The sequence below is a fragment of the Melozone crissalis genome, unplaced genomic scaffold (genome assembly GCF_028551555.1).
Source record: "Melozone crissalis strain CALT ecotype California unplaced genomic scaffold, PUWL_Pcris_2 ptg000042l_1, whole genome shotgun sequence".
Taxonomy (NCBI): Eukaryota; Metazoa; Chordata; class Aves; order Passeriformes; family Passerellidae; genus Melozone; species Melozone crissalis.
The window spans coordinates 5452577-5464431 of record NW_026535820.1 but is presented as its reverse complement, the minus strand read 5'-3'; positions in this window follow the sequence as shown (position 1 = coordinate 5464431).

Here is an 11855-nt window from a genome sequence, read left to right as displayed (position 1 = left end):
GAAAAATCACCCTCTTTACTTCAGTTTTATGTGTTGCCACTAAAATTCCATGAAATCTAACTGTAACAATTAAACTAATGAAGATCCAGCAGATGTTGGATCTGTGATATTTTATAGCATTATTTTAATTGGGGAAAGACTCCAGTTTTGCTAGAATATTAATGAAAGCATGCTCATTTTGCTTCTGGATTCACAAAATGCCTCTTTTCAAAAGCTTGTTCCTGTTTCCAGTTCCCACTGTTGCTTCTTCATCTCACTAGCAAGACAGCAAGAGGCAAAAACAAAGAACTAACAGTCTTTGTGCACTGAACTGTTGAATGTTTGCTGTGAAGAGGACAACACAGAGGCTGACATGGGCATATTTTTTCCTCTATGAGCGCACCTTGGAAACATGTCCAATTGAAGCCAAATTGAATTCAGACTCCCCAAATTTCCTTTTGATTATGTCCATACTGTATGAACAAAAGTCACAGGAGACTTTCCAAGTCTGGAGCTTCAAACTGCAAACCTCACTATGGACAAAATATCCCAGAGTAAACTGGGAGGTTTTCATTTAACAACTATGTTTGACTTGCTATGAAAAGGTAAAAAAACCTCAAGTTTTGCACTCAGCCTAAGTCACAGGATCACAACCAGCTAGGCTTGCCATGGGGCCTTGCCATTTGGAACATTTCTAAAGGCCTAGAGTGAATTCTCATTTCTGACTGACTGTCAGGAAAAGTTCTCTTTTCTGTCCCCAGAACAGAAACCTCAAATTCTGTCATTTCCATAACAAGCAATCCTGTGCCTTTTTTTCCTGAATCACTCTGCTATATGTGCCTCTCTCCTGTTATACATCTGTTGTGGCACAAGCTCATTTCCCCACTGTCATTCTCTGAGTCAGTATTTGTACTTCTGTCTCATATTATGAAGAAAACATCTCTAGTGGCACTACATTTTAATTGGTATGAAAATATTTGGTAGCATAGTCAGTAACACCCACAACTTTCAATAATTGTTTCTCTCTCTCTATGGAATACTGATATCATCATCCACTTTTAAATGGCATTATTCAATCCCTATTTTTTATTTCACTGATGGGACTCCAAGTTTTAAGCAGTCTATTTTACCAATATGTCAGACTCTTTTCAAGGAAATAGCCTAGAGACCTGAGAAGGGAATGTAATCATGACACAAACATCAGTGAACTTTACACCAACATCTTCAGCTGCACTTACAACCAGAGCCTGACACAAGGTCAGACAGGACCATAACACAAAGCTATTCCTGAAATTTCTGTGGGCAGGTCTTCTTGGCCAGCAGCTGTGGCCACAGACCAAGCTTTCTCTTGGAAAGGTCCCATGAGGGAAATGACCATGTGCCCCGTTTATTTCACTGCTAGAATATCAAAGCCTCTGCACCTGCAGCAATTTTATGAAGTTGTACTTATATTTAAGGTAGGGTATGATAATGAATATGCACTGTGGGGGGCAGGAGGAAGTCTATAAACAGATTATTGTCCATTTAGAAACATTCAGGTAACAAAAAGAGCCTTTTCAATGAGTACACACAACATTTCTCTCTCCTACACATACATGCATCCGTACCCACCAAGTCAACTGATCTTCCAGAAATACATTTTAAAAGGCCTTACCACCGAAAAAAATATTTGTGTCTGCTTTCTGTCCTTTGGGATAAAGTGCCTACATGGCACTGTGGAAAAAGATCTTCTAGGTTCTAAAGTGAAATTCCTTTTTGTGCCACTTCTCTGTTGATTGTCTCCATAACAGTGGCACTAATTTCCTCTAATTTCACAGTTAGTTCCTCTATTTTTCAGAAGCTAAACAAAACAGAGTGGAAGAGCATCCCTTTCTAAAGAAGAAACTTGGAGCTCAAATTTTGGCTGCATTAACCTGGGGTGAACTTTTTGTATCCCAGCATAGCTAAAGGGTGCAGACCCCTCCTTTGCCTCACTCAACCATCCACACACCCATGGAAGGGTGTGAACCCACAACCCCACAGGCACAGCAGCCAGGAGGCTCTCGTGGTGCCAGCACCATCCTTGCAGGGGAATCAGCTCTCCCTAGGAAAGGAGGAGCCAGGCTGCCATTCCTGCTCCCAATGAGGCACAACACAGTCCAAAAGAAAAATAAACACACACAGACAAAACCTCAGCCACTTCCAGGAAAAAATTTTTTTGTGCTTCTCACTAATTCTTCATTTAGATTATTTAGATGGATGTTCTTCTAACAGGTATCACCATGAGAAACACCAGAACAGCTGAAGAAGAGAGGCACTGCTCACATTCCTGTATTTTAAAGTCAGCCAGTGATGGGGCATTGGGTGAAAACCAGCTACAGCAGCACCCCATGTGCTGGGCAGGTCTAAGAGCTGACCACTGCTCATGCAAACTAAACCTACAAACCTACAAACTCCTTGGCCATTCCTGGGGCCTGGCTCAAGCATGGGTCTGGAGGTTGAACCAAAAGGAATGTCCCTTGCTTTGCAATCAAAGCATGGACCTAGAAGGGGGAATTTGTTTGCAAAGAACTTGGGCTGAATCCTGATTTGTGTTACATTTGGGATGAAACCAGGATTAAGTTATCCCAAACTTGCACTGCTGTCAGGTAGATCAGCTCAGGACTTCTGTCACTCAAGCAGGTGGCACACAGAGCATAAATCTGCAGATATTTACACACAGACACACAAAACCCACTATCCATTCCATTTCATGCGTCATTAAGATCGTCTGTAGCGCTTTATATGCAGTTATGAATAAATTAATTGTAAAAAATAAACAGGTCTTTATTTAGAGACAAAACTCATTTCCAGGGGTTTTTCCAAAAAAAAATCAAACCAAAACAAACCCTAACAAAATAAAAAAACTGAAGAAACGTAACTGAGATCCATATGAGAACAAAGAAAGTGTAATGCTCCATCTATGAAAACCACACGAAGTTCGGCAGAAAAGTGAAAGAATGCATTAAAACAAACAAACAAACAAACAAAAAAATCCAGAGGAGTCCAAGACGGTCAGACATGTTCAGCCTCGCACCCCAGCGGGGAAGGAGCCGGGGGCTGCGGTGCCAGCATCCCCGGGCGGGCTGCCCGCTCTCTCGCTCCCTGTCTCCTTCCCTTCCTCCCTCCCTCGTTCCCCGTTCCTGTTCCCGTTCCCGCTCCCTGCCGCCTCCTGGCCATCGGCACGTCCATGCTGCCATCTAGTGCTGCCGCCCCGCTGCGCACCCGACACCGCCCGGCACAGCCCGGTACCGCCCGGTACCGCCCGGCACAGCCCCGGTACCGCCCGGCACAGCCCCGGCACAGCCCCGGCACAACCCCGGCACAGCCCCGGCACAGCCCGGTCCTGCCCCGGCACCGCCCGGCGCCGCCCCGGCACCGCCCCGGCACCAGCCCGGTACTGCCCCGTACCGCCCCGTACTGCCCCGGCAGAACCGCCCAGCACCGCCCCGGCACCGCCCAGCACCGCCCAGCACCGCCCGGCAGAACCGCAACAGGTGCGCGACCGCCGGGACCCGCAGCCCTGATGGGAGGGACACGGGGGCGAGAGCAGGGCCGGAGTGGAGAAACGGAGCTGGTGAAGGGTCCGGAGGGGCTGAGGAAGCTGGGAGTATCTGGCCTGGGAAAAAGGAGGCTCAAGGGTGACCTTACTGCTTTCTCCAGCTCCCCGAAAGAAAGTTATAGCCAGGGGTGGGGTTCAGCCTCTTGTCGCAGGCAGGCAGAGAGCACGAGAGGTCACAGTCTTAAGCTGCACTAGGGGAGCTTCTGGTTAGACATTAGGAAGAAATTCTTCAGAGAAAGAGTGATTAGATATTGGAATGGCCTGCCCAGGGAGGTGCCGGAGTCACCGTTCCTGGAGGTGTTTAAGGACAGACTGGATGTGGCACTTGGCCATGGTCTGGTTGACAAGGTGGTGCTTGGTCACAGGTTGGACTCAGTGATCTCAGAGGTCTTTTCCAGCCTGTGATTCTGTGACTTACTAGCTTGCCATCTTGCTTAATATGTACAAAAGTGGTTTCAACAGGATGGCAGAATGTCTCAGAGCTGGCAGCATCAGCTGGCAGCCAAGGGGAGCAGGGGAGCAGCCCCCGGTGGCACTGTTGAGACCCAGGATGCAATTCCTGTGTTTGACGCAGGTCCACAAGTAATGGGAATGGGCACAGGCAGCAGCAGCCAACAGATGGGCAAACACCTGAGACACAGTACAAGTGGAGCTTCTTCCTAAAGTCTCTTCCCATGCCGCAGGAAACCAGCATGGCCATGCAGACCTTTTAGGACTTTGGACTCTAAAGGCTCAGTTAACTTTAGGTGTCGCTGCAAGCATCTGTTTCTGTGGGGAGTCAGCCAGTCCCTCCTTCCCGTTGCCCCTTCACGCAGGAGGTTTAGTGTGGTCAATGAGATGGAGATGGAGCATCAGCCAAGCCAGTGCTGCAGGTCCACAGGCTGCAAGAGGAGGAGGTGGGGAGGGTTTTCCCCTGACATCAGAACTTCCCTTTAAGTGCCTCTTCAGGATTTTCATAACATTTACACAGTCATCAACCACTAAGTAGCAGCTTGGGGAGTAAGGCCAGAGCACCAGCTACCAAGAACTGGTGGTAGTAGAAGTCCATGCATCCTTCCTGCCTGCACTAGTGGGTTGCACAGGCAGCCACCCAGACTCATGGCAGGAGGAGAGACTAATACTTCAAACAGAGAATAAAGGAGTTTCCTGATAGCCCACATTTTCATTTATACAAGAATCATATAGGAGGCGAGGTGATACAGCTTCTCTTCATAATCTTCACATCCCAGAGAGAATTTCTGTGATTTCATAATATGTGTGGGGTGAGATTTACTGACAGCCCCATTGTATCTTGGCCCAGTGCTGCTCAGTCAAATCTCTCTGACTTGTTTCAAGTATTTCACTTTACCAAATCCCAAAGGAGCAGAAATTCTCAGTCCTGCTATCCTGCTTTGCCTGGTTGAAAAGTGCGATGCAAAGTTATGGCAATCAAAACAGGCAAAAGAAAACAAAGCAAAACACAAACAATCCAAAAGACTCTGAATGTTTCAAAACCATCAAGCCAGGAAAGCAGGAATAGGTTGCATGAAACATCAGGATGAAGCTGAGGCCAGTGAGGAATTAGCAAAGTAAGGGTGAAAAACTTTCAACTTTCTGTTTTGTTTTTTTGATGCAAAGCCCCAATTTGTAAGGAAAGGAATTCCACAAAATCTCAATTTTCATTTAAAACAAGCATCTCTAATCCTCACAGCTGCAGAAATGATGGGGGAAAAGCATGGAATTGCACTCTAGCATACCCAAAGAAGAAACAAAATGATTTGGTTTGAATCCTAGGGGAATTTAAATCCAGTTTCCGGTGGGAACTAAATTTCCATATTTAGTATTATAAGGACTGAAAGGATGAAAGACTACAATGATGACGACAACAAAAGTATTGTAATCAGAGCAAAAACAAGGAACAAAGTGTGCACTAAAAGAAGGAGGTTTGTACAAAATTAAAATACTTACTTGCTTAAGGATCTCACACTCCACAGAGTAGTGGAGTGACAGACACTGCACCAAGAATGGAACTCCCAACATCCCGTTTACTTTTTTCTATGAAGGGAACTGTTAATTTTAAGTGTCTGGAGTCAAAGTCCTGAAGAGCTAGAAGCTCAGGTCACAGAACCCAAACCAATTTCCCTGTTTCATGCTGGTCAAGCCAGCATTTTGCAGGATGGCCCAGCAAAGAGGACTGCCCAATTTTGGTGGGTGTCCAGTTTGTTAAACAGCTCTACCCTTGGCAGGAGACAAACTTGGTTCTTGTTTTGCCTTCTCATGTCTCACACAGAAACTTTCTTTGTGTAAACAGATACCCTCATCCCCTTTATATTATTTTATAATATTCATATTTCATAATTCTTGGGTTTAGAGAGTGGAGACCCTTGGTTATGCTGGAATTCCGTTGCCTTGTAGGACAGTCCTAGTAGTATACTGCCCTCTGCTATGGAAAAAAGGAAAAACTCCTTTATGGAGGCCAGTTCTGGTTATGTCATAAAAGCTGGTACAAGGAGCAATTACCAGTAATTTTCTTCAGATTTTTTAACTTTTGCCTGCCAGATTTAAGGGCCAGCCTCAGAAAAGTATGAAGGAAATATGTTCTTGCCAAGACACTATTATTAGAAAAAACTGTTCATGGAACAGCCATTGCTTTGGGGTATTACAGTGGCCCTGCAAACTGCTACTGATAATTAATAAGTGGCTTATAAGAGCTTTGTCTTAGGAAAGTGAGAACACATCTCCCATGGATGAAATAAAAACATTATTACATTATTTATTCCTATCAAAGAAAGTTTCCCACTAATAGCAGTGGAAGATGTTGATCAGCTCACAGACTTCTTTAAAATCAGCTTAAGGACAACATTGCAATCACAACAGCATTATGTGGGGGCATTTTTGTCAGCATTGACAATTTTTATCCTGTACAAATGGTGGTGTTTAACAAAGACATATGTTTACACAGATGGAGGAGGGAGGTTGTAGTAATGGTGTGATTGAAAGTAAATTGGATTGGTTGAGTAGCTGATGCCAGCTGCCGTTTCAGCCTAGGAGTAGGTGGGTACTCGAGATGGGATGTAGTCACTGGGACCACATATTGGAAGTTTGCTGGGTACCTCTTACAATTCATTTGGATGATCCTAAACCCGTCACTCAGCAGCCGAGAGCTAGCTCAGGGTTCAGGATTCAGAGAGGCATTTTGGGTTTGGATGTTCCTATCCTGAAGGAAGGAATGGCATTTAAGTACACATCTCTTTAGAGGCGGGCACACAGCACATAGATGAAGGCTAAACTTAAGTATCCTTACAGCTCCCCAAAAGGAGATTTATTTAAAGACCACCCTTTCTCTCTTCCCTGATGGTGGCAGACTGTCCCACAAGCCAGAAATACAGACAACTATACTGTTGTTTAGCCAAAATAGCATGGCATTGACCTTGCAGAAGAAACACTGGCCCTAGAGCGCTGATATTTTGTCTGGTCAAAAAGGGGTTTCTAAAGATAGAAGCTCAGTTTCATAATTTGGGTCTTTATGAGCTACCACTACTGGAATATTGAAGTATCTCAGAGCTAATGGGAATGACAACTTCTTCCACTCATTGCCAGTCTCACATGAGCAGAGGGTCTGCTCCTCCCCACATCTCTGTTTACAGACCCTGCTGCAGTGTAGTCGTGTTGGGGTGAGAGACAGAGAAGGACCAGGAAGGGCTGGGCTACATTCAAGCTTTTTCTTCATTTTGTGGCATTAGGTTTTTTTTTTCTCTTCCTCCTACTCAATTAATTTAAATGATGCAGGAAACTCTTACACATTCAGGGTGTTCACAAATAATAGTCAGGTGTAGCTCTCACTGTAGTTAACCAGATATCCATCCATTCTACAGACAGGTCTGCATCATGCTTCCCTATGTATATTATGAACAGTGCCTCAAAAAAGCATGTTTTAAATTTCTAAAGTTATTTTTTGTGCTTTACCCTAATAATAATAATTATAATTTCATAATAAAATCATAAACCCTTGATACATTGAATTGCAACTGACTATTTGGCTTTACCTACATCAGGTTCATTATACTGGGGGTGATGTGTGTAGAAGGCTGAAGAAAAAGGAAAACAGCACAATATGACATTCTTCACTTCTTTAGCCAGTACCACAAATATGAATTACAAACATAATATTAGAGAGGGCATGACCTCTGAGACATTCCAGGTAAAGAACTAGCCACTGCCAGCTTTTATTTAGAGATTCCTAGCTTTGAAGAGGGTAACACACACCTATTTGATAATCATCACTGTGAAATTATGTATCAAGAAGCTGTTTTCACAGTGAAGGCTTATATCCAAAAATCTATTTACTTTTTTTTTAGAACAAAATTTTGCAGAATGGCAGAGAATTTTTATTGTTGAAGCTATAACTATATTTATTGTTGAAGCTATAGTGAAAAAGGTTTCAAAAACCAGTCATTATTTATTTTATATTTGTTTAGCCTGTTGTAAGGTTCAGATATAACTTCATTTAAAGAGCAGGAGTGTCCTTCGTAATTTACTGTTACAAACACCAATGCATTTTATAAACCAGAACATCTACACATATGGAGAAACAAAAGCAGCTACACTGACTATAACAGTAAGATTGCTTCAGCAGCCTAAATGACAGAGTTAATGCTCACCTCTGTTAAATGGCTGCTATTTCCCTATTATAGTGGGTGATATATCTTCATTGTTTCAGTAATGTAGCCAACAATTGAGAGCTAAGTAGTAGCCACTCTTCACCGTCAGTAAGCTTTACAGGTATTTTATATGCAAAGAAATAGACTCCTTAAAATATGCCATTTACTACATCCCACTGAATTACAGTGTATAAACAATAATGGTTATTTGCTAAAACATTACAGCACATATTTGTTGTAGCAAAGGAGGTAAAGCCATGAAATCCAAGGACAACATAAAAGCTTCTAGTTTTATACCAAGATTACGAACCTCAATGGCATTGTCAATATTGAATGTGGGACTTGCATACGAATAATTTAGGGGTTTACAATCAAAAATCCATTATGGCAGTTTAAATTTTTATTCAGAAAAAAAATTAATCTTGCAGTAATGCATATTAAATCCTCACCTTTACACAGACTCATGTAAAGCTAAACTGGTGCTGTTCCTCTGGCCTGGAGGAGCAGCCATTTGCAGATGCAAAGTCTCTGCCCATGAATTGCCTTCCAGCTTCCTTCCACTCCCTCCCAGCCTTCCCAAAACCAGGACTGCCTGTGCTGGATCATCTGCCTACCCTTTAAAGTTAAATACAAAACAATACACCATGGATATTTGCCCAGTGAAGGAAGCACAGGCAAAAGGTCACACAACAAAAAGGACACTGGTGTGCTGTCATTTTCTACCTGTGCTATACACAGGGGCAGGAAGGGAGTTTAACCAAAACATGCTCTTGACAAATAATTAAAAAGAAACACCACATTTGTATAAGATATATAATACTGTGTATATGGGGAGTCTAACATTTCTCCTTAGAGAAATGTTAAAGAATAAAACCAATTAATAACATTAATTTCTGGAAAGAGCACAAATACCATGGTCAGGGTGGTGTTTAACTCTGCTGAAATAGATCATGTTGTGCAAAGCTTTTGAAATACAATACATGCAAAGACAGCTCATTTTTTAAAAAGTTTAAAAAGGTATTTGTTACCAAAAGTTCTTTGCTACCTAGAACTTCAACGAATCAGTAATAATTATTTTGAGATGAAAATTGGCTTTTGACTATGCCTGTCAACATCCTGATGCAGCAAATGTGTAACTCAATAAGGAAAGTTGCTTGTGACAGGTTTGACTTTCCTACTCCAGCCCAGAGAAGTTGACAGTGCAAAGGTCTCTCTTAAAATAGAAAGTGTTTCAGTTTATTTATGAAGTGAAGCATGAACTAAGAATCCGAGACAGCTCACAAAATTTTGCACTTCCCAGGATTACTGAGCAATTTGGGTAAACAGATTCTGTTGTGCAGTCTGTAAAATGAGGTCAGTAGAAAAACCCTTTTTTAAAGACCTTGTGTTACGTATGTTCACATGTCTGTGGGATCTTAGGTGCGAACAGCGTGCCAGTTGCTCCCTGCTAGCTCACCATGGGCTCACGAGGGATCTCACCCTCCCTTCACCAGCAGACATCCAGAGGGGCAGCTCCCACGGAGAAGCTGACACAGCAATTCCCTGCACTAGCGGGTTAGCATGCCATGAGCTTGAAGGATCTCAGAGAGAAGAGATGTGAAACAGCAAACTATTACCTCAAACAGTACCCCCTTATTTTCTGTATTTAAACTTAACTCAGTGCTCTGATAGGAAATGAAAACAACACTCCTGTCATATGGTGGGCTTGTGGCATTCAGATTTCTCTAACAGCTACTTAAAAGACCTTTGTTATGCCAGTCAGACACAGTGCCATGCACTGCTGGCACAGAAGTGCTTTTGACGTAAGAAGTTCGGTTTCACTTGTGATTTTATTCAGCTCCTTAGAAACAATAGAGTAGCACAAGCAGCACTGGCTGATCAATCTGAACTGTAGCCACTGGGCAAGTATTAAACACTGCAGAAATAATTTAGCTACCAAGTTTTGTATCTTGGTAGCCACAAAGAGAGAGAGCTGCTGGGAACTTGATCCACATAGCAGCCTTCGGATCCTAACATAATAAACAACTTCTACCATGACAACTGGTACAAAAATCTGTTAACAGTATGCATCTCCTCTGAGATGTGTGTGTATCTTGAGACTTTAACTGCTTTAAGGGATCTTAATTTATTCCACAGAGGAAGCTCTAACTCTTGCCATCACTTGCATAGTGCAGCATGCACATAAATGAACAGTAACTTGAAGAAACTTAATATAATTCTGATGTGGCACATGTGTCAGCTCACAGAGGTAGACTGGCTCTCCATGTGCTCTCTATATACATGCAAAGTACTGCAAATTTAAATGAGCTTTTTTCAACCCTATTTAAAATCTGCAATGCAGGCTAAACAAAGACCACTGCCTGCCCTCTGTAAACTACAAATAGAACAATTTCTTTTTCTAATAGCTTTATACTAAGCTTTAGAGCAGTCTCAACAGGCAGTCACCCCTGGGGCTAATTAGATGCTGTACCTCACTGAAGAAGTCTCCAGTGACCCCTCCACTCACTCCCTTTTGCCAAATCATGTGCTTTCAACTTTTCCTGAAGAATTACAATCAGCATCAGAGATGGGTTGAGACCTTATTCTCATCTCTATCTGTTTTCAACCCTTAATTTTACCAGACAGAGGTTGCTAACATTTTAGGAACTCTGAATAATTAGGTACAGACAAAAAACAGGAAAGACTGTATGATCCAGGCTTCTACCAAAGGGATATGGGAAGGAGTGGTGCTGCTAATTTTTATTAGGTGTGTTTTTAAACTCTGCTAGTTGACAGCTAGAATGTTGTCAGAGGCAAAAAAGTGCACCCACATTTTATTTTACATAGCAGGCAGTTACAGGAGTACTTCACACCTGCCACTTTGCATCTGCCTAGGTAGTCAATGTTTTCTTCCAAATTAGCCCCACACAGTACCCCCCTCACCAGCATACACGGCCTGTGGCTAAACTCAGCCACATCAGCTATTTTTGTACAGAATAAGCCATAGGTGATTTGGAGTGGGAAAGCCAGAGTATAATTTATTTCACTGTACTGCAGAATGCTTACAGTGCTTTGACAGCTGCACACAGAGGCACAGCTATGAGCCTCAATTTTGCCTCTACCTATCCCATCAGCATTTACTCTTATTATGAGGAAACATGGTAGTGATTATTCCATTATGCTGTACAGAGATAACCCTAGGACAATTCAGGAACTTCCACCATGATGTAAGCAGTAACTTCCTTGGCAACTGAGTACTTTGCAACTTGGCAATGCAATACCAATGCCACATCTCCCAGTTCAGCTTGTTTTTAGAAGCCTCTAATTTTGCAGTATTTTTTTTTGTCATATCCCTAGGTCAGAGCAAAAGGGTTTTCTTATTCTTCATCTGACCTCTGAAAAAGTAAAAGCATAAAATTAATGAGCCTGTGTTATGACTTTCCCCCCTCCCCCCAGTTTTATCAAAGCAATTTCTCCAGAAGTGTTGATTTTTCTTAATTTCCCTAATGAAATATGACCTACATAGCATCAGTTATTAAAAAAAGCTAATGCCCAAAAAAGGCCCCTAAGAATCAATTTGAAATAATATTGTCAAGAATCATCTGCTTACCCACTTTTTACAGAAAACTTCGAAATGTAAGCATGTTCTACACACATACAAAAGACCTGCTGTGACA